At 31.2% G+C, this 18,693-nt stretch overlaps 1 long non-coding RNA gene across 1 annotated transcript; it reads left to right on the top strand.

Annotated features, from left to right (window-relative positions):
* Positions 1–3,819: 3,819 nt before the first annotated feature.
* LOC132312489 (uncharacterized) lies at positions 3,820–11,168 on the top strand. The gene is made up of 4 exons (XR_009483283.1): positions 3,820–4,216; positions 4,607–4,857; positions 8,239–8,529; positions 10,801–11,168. It is a non-coding gene; the product is annotated as an uncharacterized LOC132312489 (long non-coding RNA).
* The last annotated feature ends 7,525 nt before the right edge of the window (positions 11,169–18,693 follow it).

An 18,693-nucleotide genomic window follows, 5' to 3' on the forward strand; every position in this document is an offset into this window, starting at 1 on the left:
CGTCGTCATCTCGCCCATCACCGGAATAGCAATTTCTCTTGTCGTTGCTGACACCGCCGTTGGGTCATTCCTCCACCGTCTGCTTACTTCCATCGCCACATTACCAAGGTTGCCTTCCTTCAAGTTCTCTGCACCGCCGGTTCGTTTCGCCAGATTCTTGTTGCCACTGTGCCAGTCCTCCATCCTCGCTAGAATCCTCTCTGGTCTGAGCACTTCCTTATTTGTTTCTTCATCACCATCATCCGTCATATATCGTGCTAGCTGTCACCATTCAGATGCACTGGAATCACCAAAAATTTTGGTCACCGACTCCTTGCTGACCATTGCGGGTTTGTAATACAACAAAATGGCAAACCTCAGGTTTAGTTACAATTGGTCCAAACCTCAAGGGAGGTCATTGTAGTTTGCCCTATGTATTTTAAGAAAACGTTGTCGTCTTAAGTGTACTTGTCATATTTAAGGGAACGGTGGCTTCATTTTTGGGATAAACTTATTCTTCATTATATATTTATTTATTTTGCTCACGAACATAAACTAAAATGCAAGCATGCTCACCGAATTTATAATTTTTTTTTTAATAATTTAGGGGTTTTCTCAAGCTTTGGCTTATTATTTTCTACACAACTTACTTTTGAATGCAGAAAAATGCAGAAAATGCTGGTAATCTGTGGACTCTCTTTGGCCTCTATTGGATGTGGGACACTCAACTTTGCAATGATAGAGAAGATAACAAATCTTATAGAATACTATATGATAATATGGGATATGCTATCATACTCTATGATATGGTGACAATAAATATACACATTTTAATTTTATTTTCCTCACATTTTGCCCATGAATATAAACTAAAATTCAAGCATGATCACCGAATTGGGTGTTTGGCAAAGTCTATGAGGTCTGTGATCACTTTATGCGTAGTTTTTCTTTTGAGACACTTTGCGATGTTTAGAGAATTACTTTATGGACCTTATGGTGATTTTAGCGTATGGGACGTTTTAGTGGAAGTTTTGATGGGGATCACCATTGTTTTTCAAAAAGGCAGCAACATATGTCTTTGTATCACAAATTTGATGGTATGTGTTATTATTTACTATAGACATTGTAGTATAAGGTTAGTCTCATCATCTCCGAGGAAGGAAATATTAGTCTTTCATCAATCGGTCACGCTACACAATGGAAGAAGAATGAGATCAATGAGATCGAGATACTTACGGAAAGATGTAGGCTCTTCCATCTCTTCCATGGTGGTGGTGACATTCTAATAATAACATTCCCTCTGTACTATATTTTTATTCATAAGATTGTATTTCATTTCAACTTTATTCGTAAGATGGTTTTAATAGCATTGGTGGCTTCATTTTTGGGATAAACTTAACCTTACTTATTTATTTGATACGATAAACATAAACTATCTATTTTAATTTAATAGAATTGGTCCTTGAGAAACATAAACTTAACCGTTTTGAATTGTTATTTTTATTAGATAGAATTCACTAAATTAAATCACAGTTTCTCTCTCACCTCTAGAAATGGATGATCATTTTCAATACGATTGATGGACCCTCTCATTGTGAAGCTAGTTTTGCTGCTTGTGCGTTTGAGTGAGGGGGTGACTCTACTCTACTTCCTTCTCAATTACCATGCACTTGGAACATATGATTATTAACCGAAAAAAAAAAAACTCATTTTTAAATTTTTTTTCCTTTTTTTTTTTTAATATTTTTTTTAGGTGGTGTTGTGTTGTTTTATTGACAGATGAGCAGGGAAGAAAATATGAAGCAACTTTTAAATTGGTTCTCAAAAATATTTTAGAGAAAAATATACCTGTAAGCTAAGTCAGAGAGCAAAAATTTAAAAATCTTAAAGCAAGAGCGCCTTATTATAAATTTATGAAATATTCATTTATAATATTAAATATATCTTTTAAATAAATTTCATTTAAACAAAAAGACATTAAATATGAGTTCATTACAATCATGGTTCGCCGTACCGTCAACCGCAACCGATATAACGAACCTGATTTATAAAAATGCATAAATTAATCAAACAAGTTGCTTTATAAAACCAAAAACGTAATAGTGAATAGAGCATACTAGAAAAGAAATTTTTTTTACTTCTAACGGCAAAAAAAATTAATAATGAATTTCATTCATTTTTATACATTTAATCTGTTTTAAAGTCTCAAGATGACAATCATTGTCTTTGAAATAGCAATGTTCAAAATTAAATACTTTGTTCGAATCTTTCCTTCATTTCAAAGAACCCTAAACTTAATAGTAGAGAGAATATGAAGTGTTTTGGAGTAATTTTTGGAACGAGAATAAAAGTGAATCAGGGATACAAGAAATCAAGAGTCAAGACTGAAGACTTCGTTCTTTCCATTCAAAGAACCCTACACTTAATAGCAAAGAAATCACAAATTAAAAGTTATTCCTTCATTTATTTTTTAACTCTATTATTATATTATTTGACCTATAAGTATGATCCCGCATTGGGTGCTTGGAAAAGTCTATAAAGTATGCGATTATTTTATATGTAGTTTTTCTTTTGCGACAATTCTGAGACAATATTCACCGATCTCTTATGTGGACATTACTACTAGCTAGATAATTATTTTATGGACCTTATGATGATTTTAGTGTATGAGACACTATGGCAGAAGCTTTGATGGGAATTACTATTGTGCATCATCACAAATTTAACAATCCATACTGTTGTTATTTACTATAAACATCGTACCTATAGGATAATCTCATTGACTCCAAGACAAACATATGATGATAAGTATTCCGAATGCCATGAAACATTTCCACTGAAAACAAAATAAAATTCATATTAAATACATAGAAAAGAGAGCTTGAAAGGAGAAGAGAGTGGGGAGATTTTCGTTTTTGCAAAAGTAAAGGGACTAGATAGAGATAGAGATAGAGATAGAGATAGAGATAGAGATACGAGAAGAGAGTGAGGAAAGTTTGGGAGCTCGAGCTCATCACGGTTTTGAAAATTATGTTTTCACTCCGTTCATTTAAGAAATCAAATTGCACTCGTGTTCAAAATCGATTCGTTTTCAATCTCGTGAGTAAATTATTGTATTTTTATTTTATATTTGCAAACAATCGCAAACATATAAATAAGCCTACAGTTTACGAACATATACATGAGCCTATTTGATGATCATAAACCCATACATGCTTATATTCACGAGCTTACATGAAACGAGACTACCACATTGTTCAAGATCGACTTGCTTACTAAATGAGCCTAAAAATTAAACTCGAACTCGACTCATTTGTTTAACTAACAAATTCGAATTGAGCCATAAACAAACCGAAATCAGCTCTTGCTTTCTCATAGAAGTCCCTGATTGTGTGGTACAACTATAAATAAATTTTACTCGGTATTTGCTTAGAATTTTTATAGTATGGTCTGTATATATCCTGAAAAAAAGGTTCAACGATCTCAATTTGTGCAGTATAAGATTTATAGTATAGCCTAATCAGTTGGGTTGAGGTCTCTCTCTCTATATATATTAGATCAAGCTATTTTTTATTGCGAATAATTGTAAAATTAATAGGTCAAATTTCAGTACAATATTTTCATGGAAGCCTGTGAATGTATGGATAAAATTATCGACCGCTTAAGTTGTAATTGTAGTTTAAATTACACATTACAATTTCGAAGACAAAATTTCTGTTTCTAAATATATTTTCACTTTTGTAATTGTCATAAAATATGATTATGTGAGTTCCAATTTTTTATTTTTTTTCAAAAGCCAACATCACACGTCACCCTCAGCCCCTCCTTTTTTCCTCTCTCATGAACTGCGTAATACTATTGCACAGACCCACCTTCTCTCCTAACCATCCTCTTTCTCTCTCTCTAGGGAACACATCTAACCCTAGAAACTCTTCAACGGCTTTCCCACGCTTCCCTAATAAGGAGATCGAATTAACCTCTTCTTTGTCAACCTCCTTTGCCCAAACTGTCCGTTCGCCGCCGTTCCTCCGTTCGCCGCCGTTCCCCCATCGATGGCCATTTATAACAACCTTGCAAGCGGAGCCACCGCTTTAATTGTCTTCTTCACCAACCTCTTCCGCCCACATGTGGTCGCTCCGCTCTCTGCCACTCGGTCTTTCGTTGCTCCACCCAAGTTTTTCTACACTACGGCTCCCACCGGAAGTCCTGACAGCGTCGGCGCCTGCAACCACCTTGGGTACGGTCGTTCACCTTCTCAAATGTGCACACTATATATATATATATTTATATATACAAATATATATCACTTTTGCATTTTTGTTGTTTTTTCAATCATACCCACGATTGTTCAACTCCTCAAATTTATATATAAACATATATATACACACACATTCATCCCGAGAAAGCACTTTTGGTTCACTATCACTCTTACTACTCTGTTTTACAATTTTGTTTTGTGTGTGTGCCATTTTTTTTTTAATCTTACCCCTAACATTTTTGTTGTTCACACACTTTCTGAGAAAGCTCTTTTCATTCACCATTGGCTCTGTTTTTACATATTGTATTGTGCTTAGTATTTGTTTAATTTTTGTGTTAAGAGGGCTCATCTTTTTTATGGCCGAAACAGGGGTTTGAGGCTAAGGCAGTGAAGAAGGGTTTATACTTTATATGTGAGATTGGACATGCCTGGGGTTGAGGAAGAGGATGGGTTTATATGTGAGATTGGACATGCCTGGGGTTGAGGAAGAGGACATGGAGGTATGGCTGGAGTATGACACCCTTTTTGTCAAAGGTGTAGCCCGGAAAGCATGGGAGCAAGAAGTCTACGGCAGGTTGTACTGTGGGAGCAGAGAACTTCTGCCCCAGTAGGGGAAGAAGGTTGGTATTCTTAAGAAGGATATGAAGAATGGTGTCCTAACAATCGTAATTAATTAAATAATTCCTGTTTTGAATATGTTGTGACAGATTTATATATGTATGTATGTATGCATGAATCTCCACTTCTATATTTTGATTTAGATGCATGAATTTCCACTCATTGTCTTATTTATTTGAATATATGTGTGTATAGATGCATGCAAATATGACTTCTCTAGAGTTAATATATGATAGAGGCTGATACAGAAAAATAGTTTAAGGGCAGTATGGTGCCATGGTAGTTGCAGCTAAAATGTCTTGGTTCCTAAATATAAGATCCTCTGAAATATTAAGAAGGGGATTGATAATATATATTTTACTGATTGTAGTTGGCCTTATGAAGAATATATGAGATCAATATGCTGGAAGGGGAGGTTGGTTGTTAGGTTTAGGAAGTGAAATTTAATCCTAATTGTTAAGTTAATTTGTAGCCTTTATCTCCTCGCGAATCTATAAAATTTGATTGTTATTGTTGGAGTTAAACTCATTTTTTGATCTGGGAAATGTGTAGGGATTGCCAAAAGGAGTTGTAAGATTTGATGATAAACACATGTATTCGCTATTAATGTTGAATTGGCCTGGGGGATATATTGTGCTTTGTGTAGTTTTATTGATTGAGATCAAATGATGATCCTGTTCATCTTTTGTTGCTTGGTCACTTTGCTTTTTGGTGTACCGTGTATTCCTTTTCATAGTTTGTGGTTTGCTGAGTCTAGACTAGTTCTTGTTTGTCCCTTTAATGGGACTTCTCCTTGTGGCTTGATTTTGGGAGTGGGATTTCTTAATCCCTTTTGTATTCTGAGCGGATGCACTCTTTGCGTTTTGTAGTCCGTGCTTTGTTCTTTAATGATATATCACTTAGGAAAAAAAGACAAATGCTAGTCTGTGAAATTGCTACTCTTCATGATAGGCAATTTATTGTAGAATTTTATTAGTGATATGGGATCAATTTCCTTTGTCAATTTTATTTATTTATTTATTTTTTATTTTTCTGTCTTACTATTCGTTTTATTTACTATATGAAGACTTATTGTTACCTCATTCGCTAAACAACAACGGCATTATTGTAATCTATTACTCAATACATATATAAGAACACATTCCGAATATTATTGATTTTGTTAGGAATTTGAGTCCGTCAAAATAATAAAATATATATTTTTTGTCGTTAAATTTTGCATGCTTGACAAAATCATGAGTTATACGTCATTCTAATGGAATTGAATTTGTAGTAATATTGTCAAATGTTCTTGGAACAAATATTTGATGAGATGAATCAATAAAGTCCTCTGGCCGCCATGTTCACATCTTGTGTAGAACTCACATCCATATATATTTTTTATTGTCCATTAAATTATTTGGGCCCACTCGTTATCAATGGGATCAGGTAAGCAGTCGCCCGGGCCTGGTCACTGCGACCAACAATTACTGTTGCTTTGTCATATTTTCTAGCTCTTTGAGTGAGATATACATGGTCAATAACTCTATATAGGGTTTTTTTTTTTATTTTTTTTTTTTATTATTTTTTTTTGTATATGTTGTTATGGTATATATCTTTCAATGCTGTGATAAGGTTGTTGAAGTTTATCCTGTTAATAAAAGATGTTAGCTAGTTGTAATATAAAATTTATTTCCAGAATCTAGTAGATTAGAGTGTGCTTAAAATAGATATTTAATCAAGGAACTTATATTTCAGCTAACTCTGTTCTATTCATTGTAGTTGCTTTCTACAGAAAAGCAACCAAAAATGTCTGGCTGTGTATTTATTGTTTTGTAAAGCCACACGCTAGTTTGTCACTAAGGCTTAAACTTTTAAATGCATGTTCAAAAAATTAGTTCCCTCTCCGTATTGCTTCTGAAACTCTTGATTTACCATATGTTGTGAATGCCCACTAATGCTTTGAGTATATGACCACATCAGACTAATTCATGCTGCATGCTGTATCTTGATAAATTTCTTTTATTTCTTCATTTTGTTCATAGCTTCAATTTTTTGGGGCATTATAACTCTCTTGCTCATGACTCATAAGGTGCAAACACTTTATTTAAGCCTCTAATGTGCATGCCAAGGAACATTGTAGTAATCATTTGAACGTATGAAGTTTGAGAATGATCTTCAGAATATCAGTGACGCTGGAGAGCTAATCTATTTTATTGTTTTATCTTTTCTCTTTTGGTAATTTACTGGAGAACTGGTCTTCAATAGAACTAGAACATAATATTCCTATATAAGATAACCATTGATGCTTCTCGTTCAAAGAATCTATATTTGTTCTATTTCGATTTTTTATTATGTTTCTATTGTTTTAGATCCTTGACAATGTTTTGGACTAAATGAACTTCAAACTTGATAAATATACCAATTCATTTGATTTTTTAAACTGTTTTAACCATCATTCAGATGATTCTCAGCCAACTTTCTAAGTATATATCCTCCATGTAAATAGAGAATTTGCATTTCTTGCCTAAGCTCAAACCGCGGCCTGTCTTGGTTAATTTTTAAAAATTTTGATATAATTTTAGTTCGAGAATCATGAGCTGGCTGTTTGCAGGCTATTGATCTCACTGGGTATAAATATATTTATACCTTAGAAATAATTATGTGATTTAGAGCTTTGCTATTGTTTTATTGAATATTTTTTTAATGGTTTACTTGAAATATAGATATGATTCTTTAGTTTTTAGCAAGCTGAAATAGTTTTAGCATGTATACATAGTGTTTTCTCTTGTGTATCTATAAATATATACAAAGGAAGGCAGAATCTTGCTGTTGAGTCATATTACCTCATTTTTTTTTGGATGTAGTGACACTAAGTTCTATTATCACAGTGGACAGGTGAAACATCCGTTGTGACTGAATTTGATGTCACACTTGTTCCCCTGCTGATCTATTTTTTAATTGATTAACTCAATTGAAGTTCACAATAGCTAACCTCTTCACGACTGCATACAGCTCTTGGATGCTGTGGCTTCCGCACAAACTTCTCCCCCACAACCACCACTTGAGTCTCTCTTTCTCTAGCTGAGCTAACAAACATTGTAAACCCTCCATAAACCCTTATTGAATCTACTTTCTCTCTCTGCATCAATGGCTTCAGGTAGATCCACCACTGACTTTTTCTGCACCACCACTCCTACCGGAAGTTCTGACAGGATCGCTGCCTGCAACATCCTTGTGGTTACGATCGTTCACCTTCTCAAATGTGTGTATATATATATTTTTTGATAAGTCAAATGTGTGTATATATATAATCCAGAGAAAGCTCTTTTCATTCACTAACACTGAATCTCTTTACATATTGTGTTGTGTTTAACATTTGTTCGATTTTTGTATGTGTTCAGGGGTTGATTATGTTAAGAATTCACATCATTTTTATGTTCCAAGAGAGGGGTTTGAGGCTAAGGCAGTGAAGAAGGGTTTGTATGTGATAGTGGACATGCCTGGCGTTGAGGAAGAGGACGTGGAGGTATCGCTTGATAATGACACCGTTTTTCGTCAAAGGTGAAGCCCAGAAAGAATGGGAGCAAGGAATACATGGCAGGTTGTACTGTGGGAGCATCGATCTTCTGCCAGAATCGGGGATGAAGGTTGGTGTTCTTAAGAAGGATCTGAAGAAGTGTGTTGTAACAATGGTAATTAATTAATTCCTGGTTTCAATATTTTCTGACAGATTATATATGCATGTATATTATGTGTATGAATCTTCACTTCTATACTTTGATTTAGATGCATAAATTTTGACTTATTGTCTTGTTGATTTGCATATGTGTGTGTGTGTGTGTGTGTGTGTGTGAATGTCCACTTCTATATTTTGATTTACATGCATGAGTTTCAACTTATTGTCTTATTGATTTGCATATGTGTGTGTGTGAATCTCCACTTCTATATTTTGATTTAGATGCATGAATTTCCACTTATTGTCTTATTGAATTGAATAGTTGTGTGTGCAATATGCATTTAAATATGAATTCTCTGGAGTTAATATCTAGTAGGGGGAAAATAGTTGCATAGCTGTATCATGTGGAAACTGCAGCTAAAAAGTCTTGGTTCCTAACTATAAGATCCTCTGAAGTATTAAGAACAAATTGATAAGTTTATTTGTGAGTTTTAGTAAGTCTAATTTGATACTAATTATCAAGTTTGTAGCCTTGCAGTCCTCTGGAATCTGTAAAGTTTGATTGTTATTTCAGGTGTTAAGCTCATTTTCTGATATGAGAAATATGTGTTTTGTCTTCCTATGTGGGAGTGACAAAAGGAATTGTAAGATTTGATGGTAAATACCTGCATTCGTTATTAATGTTGAACTGGTCTAGGGAATATATTGTGCTTTGTGTAGTTTTATTGATTGATAGCAAATGTCCATCTGTCATCACCGTTAGAATAGTACTGAAATTTCTAGTCTTTGTATGAGGCTATTTATTATAATTAGAAATATGAGATCGTATTCCATTGTCATTTTTTCTTTCTCATTAATCATTTTATTTACTATATGAAATTGTTGCTTCACTCACTAAACAACAATGCCATTACTATATTCCGTGACTCATTAGAATCTGTATTAATGTTGCCAAATGTTTTCGAAACAATTCTTTAATGAAATGAATCAATAAAGTCCAACTTCAGGTCACCACATAAAAGATGTTTGGTAGTCATTATTTAAAAGAAGTTTCCAAAATCTAGTCGATTAGAGTGTGCTTAAAATAGATATGTAATAATAATAATAAAAAAAACTTATTTTAAGCAAAATTATGTGCTATTTATTATAATTGCTTTGTACAGAAAAAGCAACCAGAATACCTGGCTGTGTATTTTATGTGCTGCAAGGCCATGTGCTAATTGTTTATTAAAGCTTGAACTTTTGAAAAAATGTCTTTTTTATTTGTTTATTTTTTTAATAATTTGTGGGCATATGTTCCAACTAAGAATTTAGTGCCGCCTCCAAATTGCTTTAGAAATTCTTGATTTACAGTAAGTTGTGAATGCTCAGTAATGCTGAGTATATGACCTCATCAGATATGATCATGCTTTATATAGGTCACAGCTTCAAAATTTTTGGGCATTATTTAAGCCTCTAATGTGCCAAGGAACATTGTGGCTATCATTTGAATCTATGAACTTTATTTTTTTGGTTATAGACAAATTTTTGGTAATTCACTAGAGAACTTTATTTTGATCAATAGAAATAGAAACATAGCATATATAAGATAGCTGTTGATACTTGTACAATGTAATCTCGATCTGTTCTATTTCATTTTTCTATAATGTTTGTATTTTTATCAATCCTTGACAATGCCTTGGTCAAACTTGATATATATACCAATTCAATTGATTTTTTGAACTAATTTAACAATCAGTTGGAGATTTTTGTAAATTTGTTTGAATTTTAGTTTGACAATCATTTGCTGGTTGTTCTTAGTGATCTCACTACTGGGTATAATTATATATTCAATTTAGAAATAGCTAGTTATTTTATTTGGAGCTTTGATATTGTTTTATTCAATACATTTTCATGGTTTAGTTGTAAGATGGATATGATTCTTTTGTCTTTAGCATCTTGATATACTGGGAATATGATATATGAGGTGGTTAGCAGTTGCTTTTCTATAAAAAAAGAAAAAATAAAGAAAAAAGAAAAAAAAGAAGAGGATGGTTTAGTGGGAATGTCTTATTAACCCAAAATCCAAATTTTTAGGTAAAATAGGTATAATATGTGTATATAGTGTTTGTGTGTGTCTATAAATATTCACAAAGGAATGCGGAATCTTGTTATTATTTCATTTTTTGTTATATACTGTGACACTGAGTTGGATGTCACATTTGTTCCCCAACTGAGATCTTTGTTTTAATTGATTAACTCAATTGAAGTTCACAACAACGTCTAACCTCTGCATGACTGCGTGCAGGTCCTGGATGCTTCTCGTGGACGACAATGGTCACTCAGTTTACCAGTAACAATCTTGAATTCCCTGCTGTGATAAAGAATTTCTTCTTCTTTACCCTCCAGGTCTGATTTGTAGTTTTTTGCTCTTTGTTTTAGTCAAGTACTAGTTTGTGTGTGTATAATCTACATGCTTAAGATGTTTTAGTTTTAGATACAGATAAATACAGAAGTTATTTTATCCATTGGACTCTAAAGAAAAATTTAAGAGCTGTGGGATCAGGGGTCTCTGATGATGTGTGTTTGGGTTTTCTGTCCGAGTCTCGTCTTCCTGATATGCCTTCCTCCTATGCATGCATATTAGAGGATAGTTTGGCACTGCATATTATTTAGCAGATAGTGTGGCTAAAAAAATCCTTTACTCTCTTCGATTTGCATAAAGTCTTTTTTTCCATTATCAAAATCTAATTTAGCTAAAGATTTTGATTTATTTTTAATCACTGTTCGTGAGTGATGAGTTGAATTTAGCTTTTAAGGCAGGTTTTGTAGTTTTCTATGCATGTTTGTTATGGTATTGGATGTGCCCGGCACGCGAGAGAGTGCATGTCCATCACGAATTATTGGAATGTGCGCGCATGGAGCACACCTTATATTTACTCCATGGCTGTTTGCCGCCTTCCATACTCGCGAGGATTTGAAGTTGTTGTAGTTGGACCATATAAAAGTTAAGCCGTTATTTGTAATCAATTAATGTAATAGAAATTGTACTTATTTACTTAGTAATTAATACATGCAAAGAATCAAAATTGGGAAAATTATATTTTGGTGACCAAAATTAAATATAATTGCTATATAGTGATTTTAAAGTGAAGAAAAGGTGAATAGTGACCAATCTTGAAACTTAATTGATATTAAGTGACCATTTAAGGATAATTTGGTCAAAAACACTTAAAAGTTTAATAAACATTTTAAAAATAAATTTTATATGATAAAATTACCATCCAATATAAATAATAAGTCATTAAATTCATCCTCCTCCTACTCTCTTTCTCTCTCTAATCCAACTATTTTTCAAGGCTCTCAACCATCTAATATTTTCCTTTTTAGTTTACAATTTACCAATTTAAAAAATTAAAATTTCTGTATCAATATTATCTCTTTTCCATCATTTATTTATTTTTCAAGGCTCTCCAGCATGAATGCTCATAGCATTTACAGTGGCAAATTATACTTTTGAAACACCCTTTAACAATTAGTAAAATTATGAAATTAATCAACAATAGTTATTATTTCTTGAACTATAACTAAGTAGTATTAAAAATTCCTGAAAATTACAATCTTATATCTTAAGGAAGATCTCTCAGACAAATCAACTCGTAAAGTATAATAATTATACCTTGAAAATAATGAATAAGAAGAAAATTTACAATTTTCTCGTCATGTCTCTTAGAATCTTGAAGAAAATGATGTATAATATCCATCATCAGTTCTCTCCCATCTTGATCTTCTCTTCAGAGACTTACCCTAATAATCTATCGTCTTTTTGTTAGTCAATTTAAGTAAGTGATTTAGGTTAATGTAAAGGGTAAATTTGTCTACTTACATAATAATATATTATAAGAAGGCTATTTAGGTAATAAACCATCAAATGGTCACTTAATATCAATTAAGTTTCAAAAGTGGTCACTATTCACGTTTTCTGAACTTTCATATCACTATATAGCAATTATATATAATTTTGGTTACTAAAATATAATTTTCCCTAAAATAATATTTTAAAAAAAGAAAGAAAGAAATAAAGTAATGATAGAATTTAGTTAAAGAAACTTTTTTTGATGAATATAATAAGAGTGGTATTTATTTGGTAATCGATACATTAAAGGAAATATAATTAAGAAATATTTAAAAAAGAAACATAATTAATACATGGCCTTTTTCCTACTGGGCCAAGTTTAGACCTAAAATTACTAGGATATCGGCTATAAATTAGTACTCGTATTGGATTAGGATTTAATTAATTTTATTTTTTAATGCCGTGGCATGGTTCCACTTGCGAATCCCAAATCAATTACTCTCTCCTCTATTGATCACTTTCCTTTTTCAATTATAATTATAATTTAACTTCATTATATATACACCCATGGAGTATATAGCAGTTTAAGCCCTCGCGAATCCCAAATCAATTACTCTCTCCTATACTGTAGAGATGAGGGATATTAGAGAGGTGGATCCTTGGAGTCAGAAGATAGTTTTGATGATCGTGCGTATGAGCGAGGTGAATTACTTCCTTCTCAATTACTGTGTAGTTTAGACATAATTAATGCAAAAAATTCAAATTTTTTTTTTTTTTCTTTTCTATTTTTTCTTTTTCTGGTAGGAGTATCTTTTCCCTTTAATTATTTGTAATCAAACCCTTATTTTTTTATTGTGTTTTTTTCTTTATTATTATTTTTTGACAGATGAGCGAGGAAGAATTAATGAATTGGTGGAGAATGCAACTTATATATTGGTTTTTTTGGTGGAGAATGCAACTTATATATTGGTTCTCAAAAACGTTTTCCTATTGCAAAGAAAAATATACTAGTAAGTACTTAAAAATATATATTATTTTGATAGTGTATAACTTTACACAATAAAATAAGTAAATAATAATAAAAATCTATATCTATACCTATATCTATACTATTATTTTGGTACATTTATTATAATAATAAATTTATTTGTTTAGTATGTATGTTTCCTTTTAGAATAACACATATTACCTATTTATTTTGAGTTTTTAATATAAAATTAATACAAGGTGTTTAGAAGAGTTTCTATGAAACTCAAATTACCTATTTAAATTTTTTTTTATAAAACTCAAATTACCTATTTATTATGAGATTTTTTTTAATATTCACACAATATGTAAGGTGAATTATTAACACATACTATCATAAATCTTAATAGTATAAGATTTCATTCTCACTATTGGTGAGCATTCCCTTTTAATTAATGTGAACTCCGTAGCATAATAAATCACACAATCAATACGTCAATAATTTATACTGATGGAGGAGTTCATTATTACTATTGTTGGGATTCATTTGTTATTACGTGAGCACTTTCATTAAAATAATAATATGTGGGTCCCTTAACTACTGTATGAAAAATCGAATTACGCCAATAACTTAACTATTGGCGGGCAAAGAAAATCTAATTAGAATAGAAAATATATAAAGAAAATAAATAATTTAGTCTTTCTAATTAGATATGGAAATATATAAAAAATTTAAATAATTTAGTCTATTTAGTTTCCACATCTTTTCTAATTTTATAAATAAATTATTGTCTTTCATGTATATTAAAGTGTTTAACACAAATTACTTATATATTATGAGTTTTTGTTTTAAAATTAATATATGGTCTTTAGAAGAGTGTTTATAAAAGAATTACCAATTTAGAAAAGTTTTTATAAAGCTCAAATTACCTATTTATTATGAGTTTTTTTCGAAAAGAGAAAATCTAATTAGATAAGAAATTATATATAAAAAAAATTGGTCTTTCTAATTATACAATGAAATATATATAAAAAATATAAATAATTTAGTCTTAATAAATTGTAATAAAAAATAGTCCTAATTTTGATATTATTTTAGGAGTTTGAAAATACACTTATCAATAATTGAATTCCTATTGTAAAGTTCAATTAAAAATTATATTTTTATCTCTTTTACCTTATGTTGATATTTTAGAATTTACAATTATTTAATTATTTAATTACTTTATTAAATATTAATTTTTAGAATTTATAATTATTTAATTTCTTTGTTAAATATTAATTTAAATTAGATTTTACTCCCATGGAACACACTACAGTTTTACTAGTATCCTAATATATAATAGGAATGAAAAAAATAATAATAAAGAAAAGTAGATAGTGTGTTGTCATAGAAAATAATTAATCATTACATAATAATCAGTTTATTTCTTTAGAAATTGAATCCTAGGTGTGTTTTGAAAATTATTATTGTTGTTATTGTTATGATCATTATGTGTTATTAATTTTTTTTTTTTCTGTAATTATGATTTATAAATTTTAATAAAGAAGTTTTTTTTCCCATTTTTTGTTTTCTAGCTTGAAAGGATCCAAGGATAAAAGAAAAAGAATAAAAAATTAACCCCTCAACTTATCTGCTCTATTATTTTTTATTTAATAGAAATAGTTATATATCTTTATATAATTAAAGAAGTGTTAGGAATTGAAAGCAACAACTTATCTGTATTATTATTTGTTATTTACATATTGAAGTTTATCTACCTTTGAATGCAGAAAATACAAGTAATCTGTGGCGAATATTGGGTGTGGTATCTACTACATTTTGGACAATGAACGGGAATCGGTTAAATTCACATGTTTCATTTGTTGAACTGATGGTGATGATGGTCAAATTATTAGTTATAGCACATATAGGTTTGGCTCATCAATACATACGAAATAAGGATGATCATCGTTTGGAAAAGCGTATTGGTTGTTTGGCAATCTCTATGAGGTCTTTGACCAATCTGTGCACAACTTTTCTTTTGGGATATTTGTGGGAGGATATTTACTACTCGCGTACGTGGATACTGTTTACCACCAACTGTTACGTATTTAGAGAACTAATTTGTGGGCCTTATGGTGATTTTAGTGTATGTGACGCTTTAATAGAAATTGTGATGCAGTTTGTTCTGGTTTATCACAAAGACAACAACATATGCCTTTGCATCGCAAAATTGATAATATGTGGTGCTGTTATTTACTACCGACATTGTTCAAATGATACACTTGCCCTCGTCCCTCCCGTCGCAGTCGCAGAAGAATGAGTTGAAGATACTTAGACTCAAAGCTGGCTGTGCAAGTTTCATGTGACTTTGTGACTTCTACTTCTCTATTTATTCTTTTATTTTCTTTTTCTGTCTCTTCATTTTATATATTAAACTTTCACGCAGCAGCGTTTCCTCGTATGATTTATGTTAAAGGGTTTTATTCTTTTTTAATATTACTATCTGTCAATTTTATATAAGTATGTGTCAAAACTTAATCAATTGTTCTTTTGCTAGAGGATGTTAATGTTGAATTGAAAAAATATAAAAATTCACTTACTATTAAAAAAAACAAAAGAAAAGGACTAAAAGGCAACAAAACCATTAAATTTATTAGGTATATAAATGAATGAGAAATACTCTTGCGTTGAATTTTCTTGTTCCTTCCTTTTCCTTCCTTTGTCAAGGAAAAAAAATAAAAAGAAAAAGAGAAACATATCACTTCATAATATCAAAATTAAGATTATAAGTTTGTTACGACAAAGTTAAATTAATTAAAATTTAAATCTTACATTAATTACTTTACTTTTTATTTTTTTAACGACGTGGCTGGGGTTCCACCAGCTGAAACAACAAATTCATGAAAATTAATTTTGACATATAAATACATACAAGGGGTAATGGTCCAAATTTTCCAACTTTGTTGTTTATAAATAAATAAAAATAATTATATCCTCTCTAGTAACTTAAGAATCTAGAAAAACTGTTGATAAAAAAAATGTTATGCTAGGTCCTAAGTCAATTCAAATTTCATTCTGATCACCTTAACCTTAAAAGCATTAATAAAAAACACTGTTGTAAACTGGTAGACCTTTAGCTATTGTTGTGGTATCTAGCAGGCTTTAATTGCAAACGTGTAAGGTCAATCTAATTACAGTGATTTCTTTTCTCATTTTAATCTAATTCACCGCAATAAATTTTCACACATATAGTATTAAAATAAAAATAACTCACCACAATTACAAGATTAACAGCGGAGAAGTAATCGGATTCCACAATTAAGGTAGTGCTATCAACAGTTTCACTCTTTTCTGCAGTATCATCATAAACCAAAGTCGGAATGATCATTTGGTGCCCCATAAAATATGACAAATGACTTGTTTCGGTGAATTTTAATTCTCTCACTATAGTTTTCATTCCAATCCACACGATGAGTATTCTGAGCTGGAATACTTTTAACAGTATCAATCACTGTCTTAAAGTCACCCTTTTCATATTTTCTAACCTTGAACTCATTACAAATAGTACTATTTTTTTTTCTTTCTTAATTGGTACTCACACACATATGGGAGTACTTTAACGGTATCAATCACTATCTTAAAGTCATTCTTAGTGTCACAAAAATTTCATTTTTTGGGTAGATTAAGGATGAAAAATTGTGGAACTTTAAAAGAGAGAAAATTCAGACCATTATTAAATAAATGATGGTTTAAATCTGAGATTTATAATTATTTATAGTTAAAAAAAATTGAAAAATTTACTAGGTTACAAACAATCTGTGAAATGATTAAAAAAAAATGACGTCACTCTCAACAAATCATTAGACATACAACTCTAAAAATTGAAAGCAAACTGACTGGGTTAATATATCAAGCAGTTATACCACCGGCCGGTTCCCCTCTATTGCTTCATTATATCATATTTTACGTTGCGTCCCGTGTCATTACGTCGCTTTGCGCAAGTAGAGTCTCACCATCTATTTCATTTGAAAAGAGAGAAACTCAAAGCTTCTCCAAGACAAAGCTTCAAGTTCAACCCATGTCTTGAGAGTTGTCACAGAGACTCGGACCATTAGAACTCAATCCTCGCACCAGCAGATGATTGATGCTCTAGACTCTAGTTATTCAATTTCTCAGCATAGGGTTAAATCCTAGAGCAACGGTCCTCTGTTTGGTTTTAAAGGGTTGTTAAACTGGGTTCGGATGGGTCAAGTTCTTGATCCGAGCATTACTAAAGGTATTGGACCTTGCCATGGTGTCTTTTGGGCTTGGGCTTGCTCATTGAATTTTGTAATGGTTTGGGCTTTTACAGTTTTTTCTTTTGGGTTTAGTTCTGCAGAACCCACTTCGTTGTACCCTTCTTTGATACTCAACATAATCCATTCTCATATTATTGGCATTAGGGGCTGATTATACCATAAGCAACATTGTGATTTTTTCTTCACTTTATTTATTTATTTATTATTATTATTATTTTCAAAAGTACCATGAAAGTATTTTATTTTCTATACTGTGTTTTGTGTTTGATTTTAAAATTGGTTGATTCATCCTTAAATTATTATTTTGAGATTTTTCTACAGGCCTGTGGGGTTTAGTTTTTTTGGTGTTAGATTTGGTTTTGATTTTGGTTTAAATTTGGTCATTTCAGTCTCTTTGCAAGAACCCTTTTGCTTGGACTTCTTCAGTGAAATTCATCACCTAGATAGATATGTATAATAAGACTATCTATTTGAAGGTATAGAGAAGGAACCGATATTGGCACTCCAAGAAGTGTCTTAGAATTTATTTACTATTATTATTTTTATTTTATGATATTTGGATTTAAGCAATGGAGTGTCACATAATTTTTTCTTCAGAGTTCAACACCTTTGATATGGTTATTGTAACAAGTATTACATTTTTCTGACAACTCCTTTACTTGTTTATGTAGTGATATTTGTTGTTCTGCTATTGCATTTATAGAATCAATAAATTCTTTTATTCATAATTTTTAACTTATTATTTTGGACAATTTGAGTATCCACTAGTTTTAGAGTATAGGTAGTATTTACTAGCTAGCCGATCCCATTTATTTGGGCTTTAAGACAAGGATGATGGCAATAGTGATGATATGTATTTGTTAGCTGAAAATTTGATAAACTATTAATGATTCGGCTTGCTAATTAGAAGGTTGAATTATATGAAGTACAAGTTTATTACAAATTATTCATATGAATGTATATGCAAATTTCTATCCAATCAAATAAAAATGACATCACAAGTGTAGAAGACATTATACGGCCACCTAGCCATATTTAGTAATATTGAAACAAAATTATCTTCTCCAACCATCTCTAGTGTTGCATTTCTTCTCC

The sequence above is a fragment of the Cornus florida genome, unplaced genomic scaffold (assembly GCF_030987335.1).
Source record: "Cornus florida cultivar Cherokee Brave unplaced genomic scaffold, ASM3098733v1 CherokeeBrave_3.0.0_Hap2_Chr06, whole genome shotgun sequence".
Taxonomy (NCBI): domain Eukaryota; kingdom Viridiplantae; phylum Streptophyta; class Magnoliopsida; order Cornales; family Cornaceae; genus Cornus; species Cornus florida.